Genomic DNA, 24,669 nt, shown 5'->3' with positions numbered 1-24,669 from the left:
TATCACTGAAACAGGCCATTCAGAACTCCAAATTCCTTTTGATCATTTTCATGTCATCTCCCAAATTGTAACGTACCACAGTTACAATGATGCCTAGGAAAATGTTAACCCAGAATGAGTTTACATAGGATAGATAAGTGAGGAGAATTAGTTTTACCTTTCTAGGCCTCACTTTCCCTTCCTGTAAAATGGAGGTGATAATTTAATTTAGGTCAACTTCACTGTAAAGATATAACTATTCAGAAAATACTTAACAGCATATAAAATGCCAAGCATCTGTGGCTTTTCCCCCTGGGAAATCTTGCCATCTGGCTGTGGATACCAAGAAAGAAACTATTTGCCCTTAAGGCAACCACTGTACTCCTAACTTCCTGGAAGAAGTTTTTTGAAAAATTCTCTCAAGGGAAAATAGAATCTCATTTCCACCCTTTGCTACTGCAGTTCGATACATAAAATCTTAATACAACTGTCCCAATAAACTACTTTTTATTTGTTTGGTTTTTTGATAGCTTTGGAATTATTTTCAACCTATCATCTCTAATTCCCCTGAATACATGTTCACAGAAAAGATTTTCTTTTTTTTCTTTTCACAGAAAATCTTTTAGCATTCCACCCCATTATAGAATTTGAAAGTTTAAAGGATCTTCTGCAGTATCTGATCCAAAACAAAAATGAAAGGAAATCCCACTATTCTGAAGTACTGAGTCAGTCAACTTTCCAGTCACATTTCACCTTTCTAGTCCAAATTCCCTCATATTTAGAAGTATGGTGTTTTACATAAAGTCTCTATGATATCTTTTATTTCTAAAACCTTATATAGAGACAGCTAAGAAAAGTCCTGCTAAAGGAGACAGATCAACATTTTCTCTGCTCTTTATATTCATAGCAAGTTGCCTAGGGCACTAACTAATAGGTGAAGTAACAACCAGGGCCATCGAGCCAGTGTATCAAAGTAAGGCTTGAACCCAGTTCTCCCTGCTTACAAGATCATTTCTCTATGTACTACAACAGTTGCCTTTCTAAATCCTTATAAATACCAGGTATGGAATGGATTCATTAAGACCCCAAAAATCTTTCTCATCACTTAGTTTTAGGCAATAAATTATTGTTTAATTGAATTTAAAGGAAGGATAGAGAAACAGAGACCAATAAAGAGACAAGATAGAGAACAAAAGGACAGAAAATGACAGATGGGAGGAGAAGAATCAACCCTTAAAAGGACTGATTAACTATTTCTTTGGTTCATACTATTGAAACTATTGGTTACTATTGAAAAAAGCATAGTGACAAATCAGTCAACCACTATTGTCTCAGATTAGAATAATTGTGACATCTGATGCCCCACAGCTGGGCTAGTTGTTAGTAATTCGGGATTTCATATATTTATAGATGAGGCTTTTTCACAGAGAATTTTGAAAAGTTCAGGTGTTTTCAGTCCCCCCCCCCTCGCTCCATTAAATGGTAAAATTGGACCCCTATCCTGGATAAGTAATGAAACTAGTGGGTGTGGCTTTTTATGTTCATATCTGATTGATTCTGGTTGAGACTTCTGAGACTGACCCTTTGATGATTGGTCTTCCCCCAGGGAACTGACAATCATTTGAACATTTTGGGGAGGTAGTGGTATCATAGGGATTTGGTTGTATGATTTATAAAACTGAAAATTAGAGTTCTCTCTAGGGCACTTCATTTTAATATTCTGTATGGGAAATTGAGATCAAAACAAATTAACACATGTACATAACAGGCCCTCCCTTGGCCACTTCCATCTCTCCTTCCTCCCCACCATGAAAGAAACAGACAGGTTATAGATCAGCTGGTTAGTGGCCAATTTATTTCCAATTTTCTTCATCCTTTCGGAGCTGAGCATATGGGAATTTAGAGATGTTTTATATCTCCAACTTAATGATCTTTACCACAATTGCTTCAATTATACACACTATAAATATTAAATCTGGGCAACTTTCCTTTCATCTAGCATACTAAATTGGATAAACAAATGACTATTATGGGGGAGGGGAAACAGGATGTCACTGTTGATTTAAAGTAGGTAGAATATTCAATGATAGAAGGATATGTAGTTATTAACGAAAGAAAGTGCTATGCTTCTTATGCTGTGGGCATGAAACATTGCTGCACCTTCTCTATGATGGGATTTAAGTGAAAAGTTGAACTTACATTGATTCTGCTATGTTGTTTCCCTTTTCCTATTGGTGAGGGACCAATTTTGGAGAGGGACCCAAGCTACTCAGCCTTTATTTTCTTTCTAATTGTATGTCAGATTTTCTTGACTTTACCCTACACATAAACCCTACACGAATGCCTTCTCAATTCCCTCCACACCCAGCCCCCTTTCAACTTTCTTTTATGTATTACATTCCCTCATTCAAATGTAAGCTTTTAAGTGGGCAAGATTTGTCTGCTTAAATTTGTATTCCCAGAGCTTTACACACTTCTGGCACATATTAAGTTCTTTATAAATGCTTGCTTGTCATTATGTGAGAGTCAAATTGGTAAAAAGGTCATGCAAATACAGTAATGGCTACAAAATATTAACTCTCAGAGAATTAAAAAAGAAAAAGTTTAGTCAATTAACCAGTCATTTTTCTAAGGGCAATAAGATTATAGATTTAGAGCTGTCTAGTCCAACCTTCCTTCCTTATTTTACAGATGAAGAAACTGAGATTTAATGAGATGAAACAGCCAGTATCACAGATAAATGTGTCAGATTCTGAACCCAATTGCTAATGATTCAGCATTAGTATAGTGAAAGATCTACTTGAAAGTATCTCAGAGTTCTGTGTTATTTAATAATTTTATGCATGTGTTGTATTTAAAAAAAAAAAAAAAGCCTAAATAGCAGCCTATGTTTGCAGACGACCTATCCTAGGAAGGATGACTAACAAATTGGATGGGGTCAGAGTCTAATATGATCCTGAAAGAATAGTCCATTGAGCTGAGTCTAATAAGATGGACTCATTAGAGATGAATGAAATCTTACACTTTGGTGAAAAAAAAAATCAAACCAAAATATCAGCACTTTCATTCCTAATAATCTTAAATAAATCACCATTCTGTTGTGGAAATAGCTATTAGCCTGGAAGCCAGGACATAAAGATTCTAATCAGCCTTAAGTACCATTTAGTGAAAGAGTCCTGGACTATGAGCCAGGAGACCTGAATTCTAGTGCCAGCTTAGTTATAAATTGCAGGCATTACTTCAGCCATATTCTGGAATCTCTCTGGACTTCAAGTTCTTCATTTACAAACTGGGGGAATAGGACTGGATTATCTGTATGGTCCTTTCTACCTGGTTCTGTGATTCTGTTCTTACCTCTGCCTAGGCGACCTTACACAAGATAAATAACCTTTATGAATCTCTGATTCCTCATTTAGAAAATGAGGGAGGTGGGCAAGATGTAGGGGTTCTGGATCTTTTTTTGTGACATTGTTTCTTTTGGCATTCTGGTGACACCTATGAACCTACTCTTAGAATAATTTCTTAAATACCTAAAATACATAGGCTTACAATGGAAACAAATCATATTGAGATAGTTATCTCAAATATTTAAAATAAAAACAAGTTCATGGACCTCAGGTTAAGAATCCCTAAGAATGGTCTTTCAGGTCACTTTCTCATCTATATCTTCTAGTTGCTGCATACACACACACACACACACACACACACACACACACACACACAGAGAGAGATATGATATAGAGTGATATATAAGTTTATAGATGTATCTATATTTATCTATATCTAAATATATTTGGACCTTTGTGAATATATCTATTAGCTATAGCTATATATCTATATCCTATATTATATATCTACATAGAGATATTTCTCTATCTAAATTGATATATAATATAGGATGTAGATATATTTTAAAATACTAGAAGTCAATCCATTTGAAGTTGCAATTAAAAGCAACAAATCCTTACTGGGTCACAAAAGAACCCCAAAAATGATCAGAGAAAGCAAAGTCTAATTGGTTATCTCAGTCACCAATTGTTCAGCTTCAAGGAAATCAGAGAATGAAAACCATAAAACAATGACAAAAAAGAACATCTATTCCCACAAGATCACCAGCGTTGAATAGGGTAAAGTGTGTCAGAGAGCAGAACAGGATACGGACATTGCATAACAGTGATTTTGATCTTATTATAAGAATGCTAGAATAGACAAGTACGAAATGAACCATACAAATTTAATCTTTTATTAAATTGACCAAAGGTTAATTTAATAAGTAAATGTCTAAGTAAATCCCATGGTCTAACATCTTCGGTTTCTTCATTCGAACTTATCATTCTGAAAAGAAAATCTCTTCTAGTCATCTCTTAAAATAGGGTTTGGAGTTTGGTTTTGTTTTGTTTTTGTAGGGGAGAATGGAGGGGGGGGGGAAGAAACCCTTCATAAAATTTCATTGCATTAGTATTTTAATTAACTAATGTCTGATATTACTTGATACATTTTGAAATTCTAGAATCATAAGCATGAAAATATGGAAGACTTTGTAAGAAATAAAAATGTGTTTTGTAGAGGAAAAAAGCAATGAAACTTTGAACCTTGAGTAATAAAGAAGGTTACTTTTGTTTAAGTTAAATATGCCTGGAAAGAAGAAAGTTGTTTCTCTGGAATCATAGCCCAGAACATGCATATAAATGAGATGTAACAATTAAAGGACCAGTAACATAGAAATCATTGACAGAGCTTTATTATACCTTTGTAAGGAGTTGTTGTTATTGTTTATCCTTTATTCTCAAAGAGGTGGACTTATAGAAGGTGATACAAGTTAGTTGGATTTAATTGAGGGAGGTCTGTGCAAGGTCACCTGCTTCACTTTCCCCTCCAGAGTTATCTGGATCCAGTGGTAAGATATATATCAAGACTAAAAGAAATCTAGCACCCATTGTTCCCCAAATTTCACTTATTAGGGTGTAAAGGAAGATATGAAAGCCAAAATTATAAAATAGCAATAGAATAATAATAATAAAAAATAATAATTAGTATTTATATATAACTTTAAAGTTTGCAAAAAATTTACAAATATCATCTCATTTGATCTTCACAACAACCCTGTGACATAAGTGCTATTACAATAGCTATTTTACATATGAGTATGAGGTTAGATAACATGTAAATAGTCACAAAGCTATTAATTGTCTGAGACTACATTTCAACTTTGGGCTTTCTGACTGTAGGTCCAAGGCTCTACTTAACTGTACCACTTAACATAGAATCATGGAATTTGAAAGCTAGAAAGCCTAAAAAGGCATAAAATTTTAGCCATGGCCTCAGAACTTTCCTAATCTAACCAACACCCACTTATTTTAAGATGAATAAAAGAAACTGAGTGAATAGATAATTTCTTTTTACAAGCTACATGACTTCACTTTTCCAAAACCAACTTTCTGGTTTTAACATGTAAGGGATGAGTAACCAAGTAACCAAGGAGGTTCAAAGCCTTAGATGATTTCCAAGCATAAGAAGACTTCCTCCTGTGAAATGTGCAGAAGAAAACAATTTGTTTCAATGGCCATAAAGGAGGCTGAAGAAGGCACTATGAAGTACTTAGAGCTTGGTCCGGGACAAAGATGCCCATGTCAACTGCTGCATCCAGGCCTGCCACTAATTAGTTGTATTGTCACTGGACTTTGATGACTCCGGAAGAGAGATTGAAGGTGAGGACTTTGTGCAGCTCTCACTCACTTAAATGCAATTCACGAACAAGTCAAGACATCACCCTATGATGTCATCCTCTTTGAAAATGAAGGACAAATAATCAAGGGGTCTTTATACTCTAACATTCTATAATTTTGTAATGCCCTATTTTATTTCTAGTCCAGTATTCTTTGCAGCATTAGCTGAATAATTTCTCTGAAATTTATTGCCAGGGATATTCTTATATTTTTTTGTCTGGCCCCTGCTTCAAGTGTACTCTCCATGTCTCTCCTCGGTAAGCAGTGAGCATATGAGGGTCACCTGAAACAAGATCCTAGACTTAAATTGGAAAGGACTTCACAGGATAGTCATCTGGTCCAATTCCTTCATTTTATAGATACAGGGATATTCACAGACTTGATCAAGGTCAAGCTAGTTTTAAACCCAAATACCCATGGTATTATTCTTCTTTTAACCCCGGATCTACCATCAAGAGACCTTGAGCAATTATTTAAGCAATTAATTTATTAACTGGCCCAAGGTTCTCATTTTCAAAATAAAAGAAATTAGACAACATACTCCCTAAAGATTATCCCAACTCTACTATTCTACAAAGAACATTAATAATGAATGCAAATTCAAATACATTTATATGTGTGTGTATACATATATATGTGAGAGTATATATGTGTGTGTGTGTGTGTGTGTGTATACATATGTATATACACACCCACATTTGCATGTTTATAATTCATGTGGCAAAAGTCAGCCTGGTGTAGATATAGTAGAAAAATGCCAAGATTTGGAGTCCTAGAGAAGAGACAATACAAGATGAAATTAATAAAGCTGAGCAAACAACTGACTGTGAGATGTTAACCATACAAAAGTGTTTCATGGATATGTCAGATCAAATTTTTTGAGGGAAATAATGGGCTCAGTTTTAAACACTCTAAATTAAGTATTTTTGTTGTTATATTATAACAATTATAATTGAGAATTATAACAAAAGTCTCAACACAGTTTCCATTTCTACTTGCTTCTTCCTTCAATTGGTCCTTCTTAATACCATAGAGTTGATGATGAGGTTTAGGTTTTGGGGTTCCCTTTGGTCAGGGAACCAAAATATGATAAGGTCTAGATTTAAGGTGGTCAAGGAACCAAATGATGACATTAGATTCAGGGAACCAAAATGAGATTAGGGTTCCTGGTGATCAGGGAATTAAATGATGATGTCTAATGGCAAGTACGAGGTTCAGGAAACCAATGGAGAGATTTGGCTCTCCTACACCCCCTTGGGATTCAGCGCATGGCTAGGGAGTTTGGGGGAATCCCCTTCTGGCAGCACAGAGATTCTCTGTAAAGGAATTTATGAACCCGAAACAGCTAGACTCATAAAAAGAGATTTATTATTGGCATTGGGAAATCAGCCTTTGCCATGCATGAACAGAAGCAAGTAGCAAGGAGCAGACAGAAAGTAAAGTAGTAGATGAATCCTGGCAGAGAAATAAAGTTTCTAGTAGAAAGATCCTAACAGAGGGACATAAGTCTCATTAGGGAAATAGGTGAGGATAAAGAGAGGGTAGCGCTGAAAATCATCCTCCTGGCATTTTAGTTCCTCTGCAAAGAGAGGGTTTTAGATTGGCTCTTTTATAATAGAAGTTTTGACTACAAGCCAAAGGGGGTTAGAGGGGGCTAGTGGGTGGAGTTCCAAGTCAGCTCTTTTAATCTACAAACTAAGTTTCAGCTTAAGCTAATTAACTCCACCTGAAATTGAATAGAAATATTTTAGAATTGAATGGGTGTTTCTCCAATTCAATGGGATTGGTATTTCCAACTCTAGACTCAGCTAACCCCACCTAGCTGTTTGTCCTTGGACAAGGTCTTTACAATGGCAGGATTCAAGGAGATTTTCTCCTTCAAGGAGCTTCAAGTGCTTTACCTCATGGCTCATTCCCAAAGTCAGAGAGAGAAAAAGAGTTTTGGGGCTCCCCTCGGTCAGTAAGGGTAGCAATTACTAGTTCAAAATAAGCATGTTTATTCACAATGGCCAAAAAATGGACATTTATTTAGGAAAAGAGGTCACAGAAAAAAATAGGCACCAAGAGTGGTAAATGTGAAATAGATTTGGGAGAGCATAAGATTACTAAGGAAAAGAGGTTGGAAAAATCCATTGAAGTAATATACTATGAGGTATAAGCATACTATTAACTGGCAGGTTAAATGCAAAGAGAAGTGTAGCAGACTACAGTAACAATAGTAAGGAGAAAGATGCCATTAAAGGGAAAACACTACAAGGAGGGAGAGAGAATACCTCATAGAAGCTTAGCCTGAAAAGGATTTAGCAAAAATCTTCATCCTGAGCACATCTTTCATAGGAGAAATACAACTGTGGGGTTTCTCAAGGGAGGAGGGAATACCAGGGTAGAATTTGGAAGCTCAGTGGGAGATACAAGGAGGAGCCTAATGGAATTCACCTGGCAAACTTGTCTAAAAGATATGCTAATCAATATTTCAAAGGTTGTTTAAAGATGCCCAAGGTTGGAGGGACCTATCTTGATTAGCATATCTTTAAATAACCCAGATTCTTCCGGGTTTCTCCCTTTACTTTCTAGATCCTGACACCCCACTCCTCCCACTCCCCTGAGACTTTAAAAGTCCTGTCCTCCTCCTCCCCCCACAGAGCAACTTGCTCATTCAGTATGACTCTGTCTTCCCAAGTCATAGTGGTTTAAAACTGGGAGCTGTTTTACATGTAAATGGCAAAATTTATGTCACCATGATGGAAGAATTGTCATGGTTGCTCCATATCATTAACTCTCCCAAAATTTATTTCATATTACCATTTCTGGTACCTTTATTACCACATTACCACAACAACTTTCCCACCTTGTTAATTTAACTTTTCATCACCAAAACCTCCCAAAATATCACAGGATTAAACTTCTTTCTCAAGGACCATGCCTTAAATCCAAATCACTCTGGCTCTCATTGAATGGCCAATGATAGGTCCCAGCTCAAGCCCCACTTGGCCATTGAGCCCTGAGGGTTCAGTGAGTATAAATAGCAATTGGGTTTTTTTGGCCATAAAACCAAAAAGTCTTGAATTTCTTTTTTTTCTTCTTTCTTTTTCCCTCCCTCTTTCCATATAGAGTATCATAGGATACTCTGAGCAAAGGAATATAAATTTTGAATGCTGAAACCTAATCAGATATCTTAGGTTTACAGGCTAAGGCAATGCCTTAAAACCTTATCACTCTAGCTCTCATTGAACATGGATAGGTCTCAAGTCAAACCACTTGGTAATATTTGGGCCCTGATTAGCTCAGAGTGAATATAAATAGCAATTATTTCTGTTTTGTCCAGAAACCCTGAGGAGCTTTCTCTCCCAGATTGGTATTTTTGGAGTTTTGGGATTTTTTTTTTTTGACTAGCTAAAAGAAGCCATTCTCTGCCTCATTTCTTACCGAGCCTTAATCACTGATTAGACATTACTTCAGTCAAACTGAGACCTGTTAAAGGCCTTAGCTTAAAAAAAAAACAAGGTCTCCCACTGCATCCTGGGCCATCTCCAGTCATCCTGTGCTGTCTGGCCACTGGATCCAGATGACTCTGGAAGAGAAAGTAAGGCTGGTGACTGCACAGTATTCCCTCACTTAAATCCAGTTTACTTGCATCACTTTCCTGGTGCCATGATTCTCTTCCAGAACAAGGTACAAATAACAAGATTTGGAGTCAAAAAGTTCAAATTCAGACTGATATTTGCTAGCAGCTGTCAGATCTCCAAGCTCTAGTTTCTTCATCTCTAAAATAGGATTCATAGAATAAATCACTTACATTTATCTATCTCACAGGCCTGTTATGAAAACCAAATGAGGAAATGTTTTGTGTGAGCTCTCATTGTATACTATAAGCAACTGAACCCACAGTGATCTGATCAAATCCTAGTGGTCAAGAGGTTAGTGGCAATAAGATAGTTGTTAAGAATCCCCTTTAAATCAGCCACAGATTTAGAGTGAAAGAATTCACTCATTCCCGAATTATTAGTTGCAAAATGAAAGTTTATTGTTGGATAGAAATCAGTTGCCAAGAGACTCGCTTCTATAGTGGCAGATCTATTGGAAAATGGAATTTTGGCACTGAGAATGCTTTCTCAGTGGGCAGAATGATCCTGGCAGCTGAGAGTAAGCTACCTAGGTCCATCTGCAAAGACCTTAATTAAAGGAACCTGTTATATTGGGTATCTTGGTGGGGCCTGGAACAGCCCCCAAGCAGATCAGGATTCCTCAACTGAATGAAAATTTAGAATTTCTATGGGAGTTGATTCTCTTATTCTGAAAGGTTTGGGCTCTGTCTGGATTCCTTGAAGCCTGGGAAATCCTGATCAAAGGAGACACCATCTCAGAGTGGTAATCTTAAAGGGAATAGTTCCCCTCTCCCTTCAGATCCACTTCTAAATTTGAAATTTTAGGGTCATTCCCTCCACCTCAAATTTCTTGGAACAGTAATACTTCTCTTTTTCCTTTAGCACATTACATAGTTTTGGGTAATCTGAGTTAAGGCACTGACATTCTCTGGGCCTCCTATTTCCTCTTATGGAATAGACTTCCATCCCCCTAAAGAAATTGACTATCATCCAAAGAATTAAACAACTTGAACCAGATTAAAACATAATTGGGAAATATTTAGCAAAATAAATAAAAGTACAATAAAACATAAATAATGTGATTTTCTTTGAGTTTGATCCCACTGGACTAAGTGATCTCTGAGGTTTCCTTCCTTTCTCAATTTGGGAACCTCCCTTGAGACAAATTTAAGCATTCTAGTTTTAAAAAGCAACAACTGTTTAAAAAAAAAAAAGGTTTCCTTGATGTCAAGCCTCAACTGCCTTTCAGCAACTCCCACTCACTGGTTTCACTTCTGCCCTCCAAGACCTCTCCTACTAGAATGTAAACTCCTGGAGGGAAAAGAAAAAATGTCATTTTTTTTTTTTGTCTGAGTTCTTCAGTTCCTAGTACAGTGTCTTTCATACAACATAAGCTTAATCAAGGTTTATTCAAATGAAAATATAAATATAAAATATAAAGTTGAAGCCACCAGATGTAAATGGCTGCCTCTTTATTATAGTCTGTCCTTCAAGGCTTTGAAAAACACTTTGTTTATCCTTCTGTTCTGAAAAGAGTTGTAGAGCTTCTTGCATGCAATGTATTCATGCTTAATTAGAATCAACTTAATTACATTGCTAGTAAACAAAAGCAGAAGTCTGTTAGAAAGAGACAACTTTAAAGATACATTTCTCTCTAGAGGGGGTAAATAAAAGGAATTTAAGCTGTATATTACCATCTTGAATAGAGTAAAAGCAACAACAACAACATAGATTTGGAATCAAAATATCTACATTCAAAATCTGACCCTGCTGCTTATTTTCTATGTGACCTTGAATAAATCATTTAACCTATTTCAGTCTCAGTTTTCTTCTTGGTAAAAGGGGGATCATAAATGTACCTACCTCACAGGATTGGTGTGAGAATCAGATTAGATGACATATAAAAAACACTTTTCAACCCTTAAAGCACCATGTAAATGCTAGTTGTTATTATTATTATTTCATATTATTTAACTGTGGTTTAGTTAACTTGTCTGGTCCATGTTTTCCTCATCTGTAATAATGAGATTAGACCAATCGTCTCCTTGGAACTGTGTGAGACACAAAGACTCTTAATAATAACTTCAGAGCCTCAGGATAAGTGCAGTGAAAAGGAAAGTTTATTAGCTTTCTCGAGAAAGAACACTCTCTGAACACCAAAGGTAGTGTCAACAGAGCAGTGCATCTGTAATTTCAGCAAAGTAGATTATATAGACCTTAACTGCAAATTCCCCCTCCCCACTTCTTCTTCAACCCATCTATTGGGTCTCAGGAGTTACAATCTATTTGAAGAAATCTATCTCAGCACAAAAGCAAAGAGAATAATGTATGTTTTCTATAACATGACACATCCCACCAGGTGGTGAGGAAAAATATGTTTCCCACAATATGTCATATCATGCCAGATGGTGAGGCGATGACCCTTCCCTTTTAATTTGGAGGTCTTGATAACTTTTTTAGTTTTGACATGAGGAAATATGATTTCATTGTCAAGATAATCTGGTTAGAATGGTCCCGTGGTCAGTCAAGATGCTCTAGGCCGGACACCCTCTTGATCAGTCAGGCTGTTCTCATAATTATCAAAAACAATTTGATTTATAAAGCAGGATACTGGATATCCTGGATCCTTTGGAATAAGAGGTACTTTCCCAGCATAAACATCTCTGTAATTCTGAGAAAATTTCATCACCATCCTACTCAGTCCTTTTCAGCTAAACTCCTGTGAATAAAGAGATTTTCTGTGTTATCTTCCTTCCCAAGATCCTTTGCCTTTCATTAAACTGAAAAATCAGAGAGGCCAAGTGGTAAAGAGGGAAAAGTGACACCACTGGAGTCCAGGAAATCAAGATTTGAATCTTGGTTATGATATATAAGTAAATCACTTAACTTTTCTGTGCCTCAGTTTCCTTATTGATGACATAAGGAAACTTGCACTTCCTACATCCTGGATTGCTTTATTGATCATTTGAGGTAATATAGTTAATTCTGTGTGACTCAAAAGTAACATCAAAGTGTAGACTATTCAGAGGAGTATGAAGAAAGATTTTTCCTTGGATTTTGACTCAGTATGTGAGTACCACTAATTTGTGGCATGGATTGGAAAAATATGAGGGCTAAATGGAATATTCTGTCTAGTTTTTATATTGCTGAAAAGCTGAAAATGGCTTTTATATTTTTAAGTACAATAAAATTTAGAAATATAAAAACTTTTAGCTGGGGAGCAGGGGGAGAGAAGAAAGAGAAGAGAAGGGAACAGATTTGACCAAATCTGTGGTATCTTTGGATAATGAATGAAATATTGTTAATTTGCTTTTTTAGAAACCAGTAAAGAATTTAGCAGGTGGGTATAATAATTGGCCTTCCTACTTGCATGAATCTGCAAAATGAAGGAATAGGAATCTACAGACATTTACAGCTATATGTTCTATTATTCAGTGATGACCATTAAAAATTATTTAACATGATTGTTGTCAAAGAAGCTGGACAATAAATCTCTAGAGATAAAAAATGCTAATTGCTATCAGAAGAACACTCAGGCAGGAAAAAAAAAAAAAAACTTTTATAAAAACCCTGGATTTAGTTTGGTTCAGAGTTTGTTACCTTCTGAAATATATTGAGTTATCTGTTATTATTATAAATTATGCTTATAATTTATAATCCAGCTCTGCTGGACATGTGGGTTTAGTGGAGTTTTGAGCTATTCACTATAGTGTGAATCTTACAGGTTTTAAAGGAAAAGGGGAAGAAGAATGCAGGTGATTTGTGGAGAATTGATTTGTAAGAGCAATTAAAGGTTTGCATGATTTTAGGAAGTAAGAGAGGTTTTGGGGAATAGGAAGAAGAGGTGAAAAAGAGAGAAAGAGGAAAGGATCCTTTGTCTTCAAAGGTAAAGATTCAACTCACCACCATCACCACCCCCTTTCTGCTACTTTAGCAATGGAGCATCTTGTTAGGAAAATCATTGGAGATTGTTTAAAGCATGTAGCTGAGGGGGAAAGAATGATTAAGTATGAAAAGACAGAGAAAAGTTTTTAACAGAAAGATTTCTGTGTAAAAGAAATTGAATGGGGAACCTGAGGGAATCTTTTGTCCAGGGGTGCAGGGGTGGGGGAAGAGTGGACACATGGAATCCTCTCCATCCCCGCTCCCCAAAGTATGTTCCAGCCATTTTCTGCAGAGGCTTGGTTAATTGACTGAATTTTTGTTTCTTAATACATAATGATTTTCTTCTTTGAGGAATATAGTCATAAATGTGATCCATACTTTGGTAGGATTATTTCTAAAAGTTTAATTGCTATTTTTAAGAATCTTTCACATTCTATGTAGAATTGGGTATTCTGTATAAGTTTTAATTGATTGTATTGCGTCATCCTGAGGTTATTTAAAGGACTTTTGGAAATAATATTTTTTTCTTTGTTCTTTTGAAAATGTTTCTCTTATGTACAAAATGCAATTTGGGATATTTGTCTTTGTATTGGGTATTTTAAAAGCAAACTGGTTTGTATGTATAATGTTCACTTATGAAACATCTACTTAGATATGATAACTGTTCTAAGTTGTGAACTTATTGGGACAAATTTCTTACTGTTTATATCAATATAAGGTTATGGTAAATACCTGTTTATGATTTATCTGAAACTTTGATTAATGGGATTTGTTATTGGAGGTAAAATTTCTTGGGCTTATAGCTAATGCTATTTGGGAGTTTTAAAGCTCCACTCTCTAACAGTTAATGGGACAATTGGTTGAGATAAAACTGGGTTAAAGCTATTTTAACCTGTATGTGCTGGAAGTTGAGTTTTAACTGTTTATGTTACATTATAATTATGTCCTTGCATTTTTTTTTCCTCCTATGACTGATCAGAGACAATAGTCAATAGAAACTGTTAATGCTATTCAATTATGTCATACCTTGCTGTTTCCAAACTGGTTATATGTAATTATTATGTCCTAAATCCTTAGGCAAATAAGTATGTAGCCTGGTCATCTGTCTGTTACTGGATATTTGTGTTTTGGTTTTTTTTAAGATTTCTAAATGATAAGAGGCCAATTAACAGTGGTCTGTGAAACTTAACTGCTTGTTTTGTTTATTGGGAATGTAGCTGATAGCTATTTGCCTGTCCTGTAAAACAAACTCATCTCTTCACAAAGGAAACTGCAGGCTCTTCACATTTTGCAGCAGTCTTGTGAACCAAGTCTTTCTATCTCAGACTGTTCTCACCTTTTATTTGTTAGATTTGTTTTTTTGTTGTTCTAGATATTGGTCAAATTACAGATATTGACGTGCTTCTGGGAACTAGATCAGCTTTGATTGTCAGCACACCACACCACACCCACCCTCCTACATGGAATGAAAACTTCCTACCATTTCTCAGCCTGAAGCAGTTTTTGAATGAGACCATGGACCCTGCTTCTAGTGTACTTTGAACTGATATGGGGGAACTGGGGAATGGTTGATGAATGACTGTTAAATCCTGATTGGGTGTTTAAGATTTGGGATGAGATTTGTTAGAACTGTGTAACTAGTGCTGTTATATTTGAGGGATTTTTAGGAAACTTACTGTACTAGTCTGTTATGTATATGAATTTTGATTCACTCTTGGGATTTACATGTAGGAATGGTTATTTGTGTGGAAACAAAAAGAGGAGGAAGAGATAGAACACTGAGAAAACTTGTATATTTTTCTCAAAATACTTGAAAGAATGGGAACCCCTAGCTCCTGTTCACTTTGCTTTAGGCACTTCTGTCCCACCCCTCTCTCACTAATTCAGATTGAATTTGGAAGTCTTTTAAACAGTCTTTTTTTTTTTTTTTCCATTTTTATTGTGCTTTAGCCTAGGAACCCCTTATTCTGTTAGAATTGCCCTGGCACACTCAGTTTTGGGGATTGTTTTTTAGAAACAACCAGAAACCAGACACCTGTCTTGGGACTGACAGTCTCTCTGATCTGTTTCTCCATCCTGCTACCCCAGTTCCTTAATTAGCATTTCAGCATTCTCAAAGGACCTTGTAAAAGTTCAGGGTTTGCCTGCCTTGATGGTCTAACTGTGCATGTTCTCATAGCTCTGCTCAGAAATCTGATCCTTTCTGCAGCCCTGTCTGTTCCTCTGGGAGGGGACAGGTGGAACTACTCCAAGCCTCACCCTTCTCTCCTGGAGAGGGTTGCTCCTCTGAATGGCAGTTGAGCCTTTGAGCAGAAGTCGTGCACAAATGACTGCAGACTACCTAACTCACAGTGAGTTGTCCATCTCAAACTGGATTCTCTGGCTGAGATGGTGCTCCAGAATTGCAGAGGACCTGACGTGCTTGCAACAGCCTTTGTACTGCTGTTAACTCTGGGGTTATCAGGGAGAGACTTCCTCTTGTCATATGAGTCCTTGCATTTTTTCTAGTTTTATTTTGGTTTATTTGCTTTACATAGGGTTGGTCAAGATTATGGTTCTAAGACTTCCTGGATATCCGGGGAAAGGTGATTCATGATTTGAATATTCAAAAGAGAGAGTGTGGAATATTATGCCACAGTCTCCTTGAACTGTTCTACCTCAGTTTCCCTGCATTAGTTTCCCTGATTTATATCTCCATTGCCCTGAGTTAGTATGCAGCTCCCACCTTTTTCCTGTCCATTAGGGCTGTACTACCCATTCTAAACATTCCAAAAGATAAGATTATCTCACATACCTAATTGACATCTTCCATTGGTTCAGACATCCTGACTCTGGCTTCCTAGTAAGAATTTATAGTTTTTCCCCCATCCTGCTAGAATCAAATTTGTGGTCCTGAAACTTCCCACTCTTTGCTTCCTGCCTTTGTTTCTCTTCTTACTAAAGTCCTATTAAAAAAACAACAACAACAACAACAACAACCTGGAAATCTCACATTCACCACTGGATATTTTGAGACAAGAGTCCTGTCCAGTCAATCAATTAAGCTCTCCAATAAATAAGATATTAAAACTCTCTAATCTCTATCTTGCCTCAGTTTCTCCAGCATTACAGTCTCCTGCTGGTTCTACTGCAGCTGTATTTGTACAGAGGCACTTACCTCGCAGAAATGACTGTTCACCCCAGATTATTTCTGCTACACATTTTCAGCAACTTCAAATACACCAACTGCAAGCCAAGCAGGTGCTGTTAAATGTTTAATAAAAATGTACACGTGGCACACTTTAAATTTTAATCTCCATTACTAACAAATGTTAATAATATTAATAAATATTAATAATGAAGATTAAATAATAAATGTTAATGAAAATTAAATTCATTATTGATTCTTAACTAATCAGATGCCCCCATCATTTTCTTAAGTGTAGGAAATCCAAAAAGTCAAGCCCTGATTTGTACTGTATGTGAATTTCTGAGATAATGTTCCCACTAACAATCTATCAGCTTTCTGGAGCCAGTAAGAGCTACTTAACACTCCCTGGAACCACAAGTATCCTTTATATTCAGTTTGTCAACAAACAAAGTATCTACTATGTGCCAAGCAGGCAGAAAAGTATAATGGATTAAGATATGGCCACAGAGTCAAGAAGCCCTGAGTTCAAATCCTAACACACATTTCAGTGTGACCCTAAACAAATCAAGCAACTTCCTAGCATTCCCAAGCAATTCTTCAAACTATAATTTGCAGACTCCCATCATTGGTTATTCTGGGTGCCAATGGTTTTCAAATTTTTTAATTTGAGAATCCCCTGATAGTTATTCTGAAAGTTTTCTCAATGACATTTGAATAAAGCTCTTACTATGAGTTGTCACTGTGGAATTATATCATGGTCCTAAGGGACCAACTCCTAGCTCAGAAAGTGATAAATGGAAGCTTACACAGCAGCAGAAGGGGATAGAATGGGAAGGTGCAAGTGTTGGAGGCAAGCCTCAGGATTGGTTTTTGGGAGTATATTGTAGACAAGCTCCATATAAATGAGCTTCCTATTCTCTGATTAGTTGATCACATACCTTTTGGGATCAAGCAGCAATAGGGTGACCACTAATACCTACTTTGGTGAATGATGCCCAATCCTAATGAAATCATGGGACTGGTACAAATGTGTTAGGCACAGTAATGGACCTTTTAGAGACCTCCCCCGACCAGGATAGATTTGAGGATCTTTGATGAGAAAAAGTCACAAGTTCATTTTTCTAACTTTGAACTAAAATTTAGCATTTAATGGGACTATTCTTATGCAATAAAACAAATTAAAAGAATAGACAACAATGTTTGCTGGAGTAGAAGCAAGCATTGTTGTCTATTCTTTTAAGAAGTTTAGCAGTGAAAAGGAAGGGGTAAAATGAGAGTAGAACTTGGAGGGAATAGAAGGTTGGAGAAAAGGTTTTTAAATTTGTCTTACTGCATAAGGATGGTCCCATTATTTCACCATTTGCATAGTTTGAAAACTAGTTTTTGAAGTAACTGTAAATGTTTCATTTGTGACCAAAGATGTGGACTGTCAGGTGAGTGCTTCTATACAAATACAAATGCAGGGGAGCCAGCTTGGAATCAGTCTGCCTTTCTCAGGAGAGCTTCTGCAATGAAGAGTTGTTTAGAATTCTGAGGCTAAAAGCAACAGAGTAAAGAGTGGGGATTCTTAACTTTTCTGTTTCATGGACCCCTCTGTCAGTCGGTAAAGATTTCAGACTTCTCAGAATAATGCTTTTAAATGCATAAAATAGGATTACAAAGGAAAGCTGTTACACTGAAAGATATAACATTTTCTCATTCAAGTTATTAAAACTCTTGAAATATGCCTACTGACCCTTGAGATATCCCCAAATTAAGAAGCCTTGGTATAGTGAAAAGAACACTGAGCTGAAAGTTTAGAGGCAAAAGTGGGAGGAAACCAGTGGAAGAAAAGAGACTGAAGATGCAAGAGAGAATAGATTATCTATGGACCTAGGTTCTGTAAGATAGTTGAGAGATTGAGATCAATCAAGGTCAGAGATGAAGAAGATAGATAGCATTGGCAGAAAATAGGCCACCTCAGCCCCAGAGCTTGAAAGAAGAGTGGGTGAGTGAAGATACAACAAGGATTTGGGACATATTTGATGGCATTTGCTAGAGTTTGTGTCTGGTGGTTTTATTTTCCTCAACAAAATAAAAAGTGAGATAGTTTCCAAAAAAAAAAAAGGCAAGGAGGAAAACTGGTTAGGGGAGATTGTAGGGGAGGGAGGACTTCAGGAGAATGAAAAAAATCTGAAACAGCCCCTATAGGAAATACATTAGGGAGTAATTAAGAGATAAATTAAACAATTGCTTTGCAACAGTGAGGACCTATAACATTGAATCCTGTTGACAAGAGAATATATAATATTTTATTTTTAAATTGCCTGTCTTTGTTTTTTTTTTCTCCCCCTATCAAATCTTCTAATACTTTCTAGTACTCGTATTAGTACTTGAGATTATCAGCACTTTCAAAGTGAACAAATAAACCAACACACAAAGAAAAAGACACACCACACACACACACACACACACACAGAGAGAGAGAGAGAGAGAGAGAGAGAGAGAGAGAGAGAGAGAGAGAGAGAGAACCTGAACTAGAAAGAGACAGAGACAGACGTAGACACAGAAACAGAGGCACAGAGGCAGAGGCAGAAGGAGGGAGGGAAGGAGGAAGGGAGAGGGAGAAAGACAGATAAAGAAGGAAAAACAGAGACAGAGAGACAAAGAAAGAGATAAAACCAGAGATTGTATATATATGTACACATATGCTTTTTCCACATATCCATCAGGTTACTCTGTGAACCAGCCAAACTGGGGCATATTTTTCCACTTACACACTGGTATTTAGAGTTGAGAAATCCACCTGCTCTTTATTTGTTCCTCAGGGCATCTGTGGGTGGTTCAGGGTGGAAGGAGGCTTATATCAACATAGACAGCTGTGGAGCACATAGATCCAGAAACTGACAGGAACCTCATTCCTGAGAGGTGACTCTTTCATTGGGAGTTAGGGAGGGACAGAAAAAGGGAAAATGGTCCCAGAAATTACGGTAAACAATAACACTGTAACTCAGTGAAAGCTGAGAATTCTCCAGAAGAGACTTCTGTTTCTAAATAGGATGGGGGAGAGAGGGGGTAAAAGGGGATAGAGGAGCAATAGGATTAGGAGAAGGAAAAATTATTTAAATTCCCCTACTTCAATTTGTGATTTTTGTAAGAGGGAGATGGCTAGCGCATTGGACTTAAAATCAGAAAGATGCATGGTAAATCCAGTCTCAAAACACTTACTAGCTCTGCAAATCCAAACAAGTTACTTAACTTCTCTCAGACTCAGTTTTCACATCTATAACATGAGAATAATATCTCATAGTTGTAGTGAAGATCAAGTGATTTAATAGATATAAAGTGCTTGGCAAATCTTAAAGTGTTTATAAATGTTAGCCATTATCTGGTACTCCTGAAGTTATTCCTCTATCTTTCCCCAATACAGCCCTCCATCATCCTTAATCCACAATGCTATTTAAAGGCTAATAGATGATAAACTACTCCTTAAGAATACAAGTCCAGAATTCCTCTGATCCTGTTGAGCACAAACAAGACAGCCAAGGCAGAGGAGAATTAACAAATTACTGTTTGTTAGGAATAGTTGAAAAAAGAAAAGGATGAAATAGACATCCATTCTAAGAAGTATTCAGGACAGGAAAGAAAATGCCTGAAATTCAGAATTTTAAGTCAAAAAAAAAAAAAAGAAAAGGAAAAAGAACTGTAATTAACCCAGCAAGCTAGCCTAAATGTGTCAATGTCTCAGGGAAAAAAAATAAATGAAATGAAATGAGAGATGATGCCTGTGAAAATAATTGGTGCCCAATTACTGCAACTTCAAGCCCAAGGCAATCTGAAATTTAATTAGTGATGATAGGTAGGTGAATGGATAAGTTCAGTGTTAATGTTTGATGTCACATCAAAGAATAAAATCAGAGTAACATGAAGCTTGGAGGTACCTCAAGGGGTCATATAGTATAGTACCTTGCTTTAGACAAACCATCCCTGACCCCCAACTCCAAAAACCCAAACCAATGATAATCCCCATTCCATAAATTCCAGGATCCCTGTTTTACTGTTCAGTTTCCCTGACAAGACATTTTTCTTTCCAACTAAATGAGCCCCTTTAAGAAGAGGCTTCCTGTCTTGGAAACACAGGCCATTGTGTTCCATTTATGAAATAGGGCTTCAGTTTCTGAGTTAGCCAAAGGCTTCCAAATGATCATAAACTCCTACCATAAGCAGATCTGTCTCAGTCTCTCTGAGGAAACATGCCTGAGAAAAATAAGGTCCCTGGTCCCTGCCATCAGAGCACTTAGTCTGTACCTGACAGAAATTAGCTAGAAGGTACAACCTGGTGGAACTAGCACTGGCTCTGGAATCAGAGGACCCAAATTCAAATCTTACCTCTGAGGCTTGTGGCCTCAGACAATCCAATAAATATTTAAGTGCCTACTATGCCAGGCCCTGTGCTAAGTGCTAAGGGAACAATTAATAAAAAGAAAGGCAGTCTTTTGTTAAAGAGTTTATTGTAAAGATCGTTACCTATCTGGATAGCTTAGAATCAGCCAGAATCGGGATAAGCAAAAATCCTTTGTCTTTATTCTTGGTCTTTAGAGGCAGGATTGAATTGGAAGAAAGCAGAATCTCCACAACCTTCCTTCTTTGTCTCCCGCCCAGAGTGACCCTGGCTAGTCTTATTCCACCCCCTAATTCCTCCTACAATTCTCTGTATACACCAATTATTGAGCCAGCACAGGATAGTGGGAAGGGCCATTTCCCAAGTATATGCTTATACAGAATTGTCCAATCGGTAATTAGACTTAAGTGCTCAGTTGTCGCACCTCAGTGCACCAACTCAAGAGTTTCAGCCCTCGACAATTTACAATCTAATGGAGGGGGACAATAGCTTTCAAAAAATGGTGTGCTTTGTTCAGTGGAGTTGAAACTAGGTAGAACAGCAGAGGTGGATAGGATGAGACAGAAAAGCCCAGTCTGTGCCCTCTGTAAAGAAAGGCATTAGGAGTTTCAGACCCCACTCCTTAGCCCAGCAGTCAGAGGAAGAAAAAACTGAGGGAGGTGGTGTTAGCTAGCAGGATGGTGACCCTGAGAACAAAGCAACAAAGACAAAGAATACCAAAGAAAGTGATAAAATTGAGCACAAACTTGTAGAGCTATTGTTTTTTATGTAAAATAGATGTCATTTTTTTTTCACTATAAAAGACATCAAACTTTCTTTGCAGGATAGAATGTCATTTCCTGTACATTCTTTAATGTTAGGTACATCAGTATTTTTTGCCTGGTACTGGGTATGACTCAAGTGACCCACATAATAAAAACATACCTTATAAAAGGCTGTTATAATATGCTTTATTCTAAGTGTTAGAATCTTCCCTATGCTTTTTTTTGTCTTGAGATTGTATTTTTGTTATATTTACAGTATTAATACAAGTTCAAAATAACTGAAAAAAGAAGGAAAAAGAAGAGGAAAAGGAGGAAGAGGGGAAGGGGGAGACAGCATCATATAAAACTGTGGAAATACCTGCAGGAAGAACTTCAAGCTATGTGAGTCACATATAAAGTCTGACTATAAGCTTTCTACAACCTAGAGGACAGGAACTATGGTCACATGGCTAGTTCATGTAGATCGTATCATACTGTGAGCCTATAGTTAAAATTAATAACTGTGGCCAATTATCATCTGCTTTGTGTGTCCTCCCCTGTGGCTAAATACAGTTCTTTCTGCCTGAGGCAGATGACACAAAAGCATTTTTCTATACTTTCTTAGTAGAAAACTTTCATCTCATTTCTTAGAAATCCCCCACATTAGATTTTTTTTCTGTAAGTTCAAATACAATGAAGATAAATAGAACTTGAGAACATAGAATTCTTGCTCATGAAGAATAACCCCGTTGACATTTTGAACCCATTTACTCCTTAATTTATAGGCAGGACCAGCCCTAGGCAAAATTGTAAAGCTTTGAAGATTTGCCCTCAGAAACCTTCTCATATACTCTGTCCTTCTCTTCCTTTCCCCATTATGACTACCTAGGACCTCCTATCAAAGTACCCATCTGGGTCAGTTCTGCTCACAAATATCCCATGCTCCCTCAACCTTAACTCCTCATCCCATCAAAATTTCCCTTAATTTGTATCTGACATATGCTCTATGCAAACTTGTTCATTGATTGTAGCTTATGCTAGTCTACCTTTCTCAAGTAGCATTTCATTTTTAAAGGGGGCCTATAGAAACACAATCTCTAAATCACTGAGTTGGATGGTTTGAGGGAAAATATTATTATCTTCATTTTACAGAAAGGAAGCAGATACTGAGAGGTGAAGTCATTCATTATCCATCCATCATACACTGTATTCATTAATCTCAGAGCAAGAACTAGAAGCCATGCTTCCTCATTCATGATCCACTTGTTTTTCTGTAGGAATTAAAATTGTCCCCTTCCCACAATGAAAAAGACTCTAGTAGAACTCTTGCTAATAGCACTTACTAAAGGATCCATGGTCCCCTCTAATTAAGTGAACCTCAAATCTTCCTTGTGATCTGAAATGCTTCCTCCTTCCAGGATCCTATTTTTATAGAGTTAGATATCCAGATATTCAAGAACAGTTATACCAATGTGGAATAATCCCATTGGTTGACATGTGATACCTAAACCAAAATAAACAAAATACTATGTCAGCAGGGTCACAAGTTGGATAAAGCAAGGAATATCTCCATACAAGATGGAAAGACTTCTCCTTAGGTTAGGCAGGAGGAAATGGTAAAAATCATCACAACCAGTGACCTAAGTGGTCATAAGATGGTCACTTGCTCCTACTGGACAAGAAATTGATCTGGAAGTACAAAAATATATTGGAGAACTTTCTATGTGGTTGAGTTATCTCTACCATGCTAGAATGGAACAACAAGGATGAAGTGCCTCTAGCTAATTTTCTATAATTAAGCAAGAAAACTTGGAATATGCAGCTCCGAGCTCTGGGGTCTTACATACAGAATTTTGATATGATTCTATCAGATTGAATAATATTAATTGGAATAGAGAAGGGGTCCAAAATAATTATTTCTCATATTCTTCATCTTCGATCCACAGAAAGACACTAGTCTTGCTTTGGATCATTACAATCTGAATACATAGAGGGCAGACCTTCATGGACAACACAAAGCCAGAAGGGGGCAATCCCCTTTTTGAAGCACAAAAGTGACATTTGAAAAGAAAGAAATGGTCACAATCTATAACATATTGATTATGTTCTACTTAATTAAACAATTACTCATAAGATATTAAATGTAACAACATATGCCTGAGGTGATATCCTCACTAACAAAGAATCATGAAGGACTAATACCTCTTAGTAAAACATACCCTACAAGATAGGAAAATCAGGGAATTATAGAACATTTGCTCAAGGACAGTTGTGAAAGCATTGTTTGTCCTACACATGGATTCTGGAAATGCTTTGAGTTTATGAAAAATGATTCAGGCGATTTTGACAGCTACACAATTATGGTGATGCTAAACCTCTGATGTAGTTCTGTGATTCTCTGGAGATCATTCCTCTTAGAAATACTGGAAGGAGGAGGGCTTCACAGAAGCTTCCAGTGTATTTCCTTCTCCAGTTTAGGTCATTTGCAGAGATCCCCTTCTTTGTTAAAAAAAAATCTGACAAAATAAATCTTAATACAATTCTAATTTGCTAATACAATAACAAAGTAAGGTATTGGCAGACAGCTCCAACCTTAATAGCACAAATACAAGTGAAAGTCATTAAACCAGAGAATTTCAAAAATTCACAAAACAACTGAAAAACCTAAAAGAATTCTAAACCCAAATTTAATATTTGGCATATATAACTAACTACATAATCTTGTTACAACTATTTCCTAAAACCAGCTGAAAATTTGTCACTTTAGCAAGGGTGTCACAGATTTTAACAAGATGATTTTAGAGAAGAAATCATTTATCTCCTCAAAGTTAGCATTTATACAGCTTTTTTGGCAATGTCCAAGGAGATTGGCCAAAGTCCAACTATGGCTTAGGAATGTAATAGGACTTGTTTCTACTGGAAAACTAGATGATATTGTACTTTTCTAAAGAGTTTATGTGTAACTTTTTCTTTATTTTCTTTTAAATCACCAAATTTTTAAAAAAATAATTTGCAAGTTTCGTTTTTTCCTTTCAAAACTTTAATATTTTATATCTTTATAAGCCCTATACTCAATTAAATTTGATATTTTCTAATCTGAGTACTTCTATTAGGTGTACATGAACTTATTTTATTTCTATATATTATATATATGTATATATATTCTTGTTTAATTCTATCTTCAATAATTCTTTCCTTAACTTACTATAGCTTTATTATA

The 24,669-nt window shown here is 36.5% G+C and overlaps 1 protein-coding gene across 1 annotated transcript in view; it reads left to right on the top strand.

Moving 5' to 3' along the window:
- The window catches only part of ATP10B (ATPase phospholipid transporting 10B (putative)), a 313,742-nt gene that overhangs the window by 139,442 nt on the left and 149,631 nt on the right, over positions 1-24,669 (top strand). The window contains exon 3 of the mRNA XM_051978841.1: positions 21,727-21,851. The gene's annotated coding sequence lies outside the window, so the exon portion shown is untranslated. The remainder of the gene's footprint in view (positions 1-21,726; positions 21,852-24,669) is intronic.

This window comes from Antechinus flavipes, chromosome 2 (genome assembly GCF_016432865.1).
Source record: "Antechinus flavipes isolate AdamAnt ecotype Samford, QLD, Australia chromosome 2, AdamAnt_v2, whole genome shotgun sequence".
NCBI classification, from domain to species: Eukaryota; Metazoa; Chordata; class Mammalia; order Dasyuromorphia; family Dasyuridae; genus Antechinus; species Antechinus flavipes.
Note: the sequence above shows the minus strand (reverse complement) of the source record. Positions and strands in the feature narration are given on the sequence as shown.